This window comes from Rattus rattus, chromosome 6 (genome assembly GCF_011064425.1).
Source record: "Rattus rattus isolate New Zealand chromosome 6, Rrattus_CSIRO_v1, whole genome shotgun sequence".
Taxonomy (NCBI): Eukaryota; Metazoa; Chordata; class Mammalia; order Rodentia; family Muridae; genus Rattus; species Rattus rattus.
Window position 1 is genome coordinate 59,215,012 of NC_046159.1, and position 2,715 is coordinate 59,217,726.

A 2,715-nucleotide genomic window follows, 5' to 3' on the forward strand; every position below is an offset into this window, starting at 1 on the left:
CAATGGGTGGGGGTGGGGGGCTATGATCAGAAAACATCATACACAATGAAACTGGCATGAAGAAACCCATTATTGTGTACAGACCACTTGGGAGGCTGCAGGGATGGCTCAGCGGTTAAAAGCATTTGCCGCTCTTCTAGAGGACTTGTGTTTAGTTACTAAGCCCCAAATCAGGCCACTTATAAACAACGCCTGTAATTCCAGCTCTAGGGTATTGACACCCCCTTCTGGTCTTTGCAGACATCTGCACACATGTGGTATACAACCACACATAAAAACCAAAATGTTGCCAAATTCTATGATATAACTTATTTATGGTTTTTCAGTGCTAGACACTCTTTCCCTTAGAAGATTTGGTTTTATCTTTGATTGTATGTGTTTGGGGGCAGTGCCCACATGTACGGTTGGCTGTGGAGGGCCTGGGGTGGAGGAGCGCATGAAGCTGAGTTACAAGTGAGCTGCAACTGTGTAGGTGCTGAGAAGCAAAGTCAGGTCCTCTGGGAGAGCAGCAGTACAGGCTCTTAACCACCGCGTCACCTTCTCCAGCCTGTCACAGGTTCTACACCACTCAGTACACCACTGGAATTAACAAAACTTAGCGTTCTACATGAGCATGATCTTCTAAATTTACTCAAAACATACAGAGGTATACTGGTACAATGAGAATAACTATACCCAGAAAGGCTTGCTTGCTTGCTTTATTTATCTATTTACTTATTTATTTTTATTATCATTAGTATTACTGCTGCTGCTGCTGCTGCTGCTGCTACTACTTAAGGGCTTTCTAACACCATTATTTTCCATTATACATCCATACTTCATATTCAAAAATCTCCTGGATATGGAATATGGTTTTAAGCATTCTCTTTGACAGAACTGCTAGGTGAACCTTGGCATCTGAGTCAGGGGTTAACACAGGTCACAAGTCTTGGGAATAATTTGTCACTCTAATAATAGTCACTCAAGAGAATGGCAACCTCACACCTGACATGCTCACCTCCTGGAAGCAGGATCTGAGGAGGCAACTCTCACTTTAGCAGATGCGTTAGTAATCGAGGGGGGATGGGAGCAGACAGCAGACTAATTTCCCTGCAGCCCAGTGAGGGAGCCTCTGCTGCATCCTGTCATCTGGCAACAGAAGAACCGTCCTGTTTTTGGTGCCACCCCAGGGAAAGCAGATTCCTTAACTTTTAGAACTTTCTGGCTCTAGTAAACACTCAGTAAAACCAATACACAACTGAGGTCAGTTTAAATTGAGTTTGATATCAAAACCATGGTGGGAAGGTGAGGGGCTGCATGATCCTTGTAGCATGGAGCACAGGAGGAAAGGATGAGGGAGAGTAGCCAAGCTCCAGCCCCTGCCAGCCAGCGTGGACACATCAGCATGGGACTGCTGCTTTCTAGCTCTATAAAGGGCATCCTATATGACAGGCCAAGTGCTGGGCCAGCTATGACAGCATGCTCTCCCCACTCTCAATACACTTTCACCTTCCTGGTCACCCTGTGTTCCAAACACCTGCTAACAAATCATTTTTAAAGTGTAAAGTGCTATGAGAAAGTGTAGTACACATGACATCAGAGTTTAGTGTAGTACATGTGACATCAGAGTTTAGTGAGTACTCATGACATCAGAGTTTAGTGTAGTACATGTGAAATCAGAGTTTTGTGTAGTACACGTGACATCAGAGTTTAGTGTAGTATGCATGACATCAGAGTTTAGTGTAGTACATGTGACATCAGAGTTTAGTGTAGTGTGCGTGACATCAGAATTAGTGTAGTACATGTGACATCAGAGCTTAGTGTAGTACATGTGACATCAGAGTTTAGTGTAGTATATGTGATATCAGAATTTAGCTAATGATTCTTTATAAAACTACTAGGAAGCTGGGGTACTGGATCTGGACATGGATATAATCATTTATTTTTTTAAAGCAACAGAAATGAGACGCCAGCAATGTTTATTAACAATGAAAACAAAACACTGACTGTATTCTTAAGACAGCACCAACTTTAAAATGCTACACGCATATCTGTGTTTCAAACACTAGTAAATCCTTCAAATGAACTGCTAGGATTGTAGTCTACTGTGTGAGGCCCAGGGTGCCAGCCCAAGCCCAACCAAGAAAGAAAAAGGAACTCAGAGCAAGGTTTTGGGTAATTTATTCACAGTTCCGGTGTAGTCACTGGATTGAACAGGACACAAGGATGAAATAACCATCTGGCTCAGAAAACTAAACATTCATTTAAAAGAATACAAAATCAAAACAGAGCAATGATATTCTAACCCCCAGTCCCACAGAAGTATAATTTAAACAAATATCAAAACTTTATTAATGAAAAACACATTCACCAGAGAACATTCAAAAGTTAACAAGACCATTTCCACACCCTCTGGAAACCAGTACAGACAAAATAAGGTGAGCGTTTCCTAAGATGTCCCCATCAGCTCTTACAGCATCACTACCAAGCGAGTATGGACTGACAGTTAACACAACAAAACTTAGCCATCTTGCTCATAACTATGGACTTAACTATTCAAAGCCAATGCTGACAGTTTTGTTATCTGTCACCATCCCAGATCTGAGGATATATTTAAATTCAAGCTATGAAGATACTGAAATACTAATTAACAATCTTTAAATACAGTGAGAAAGACCAACTTATGTTAAAACTTTTGAATGTGAAACTAAATAAAAGCCATCTGAAATCTGTTTC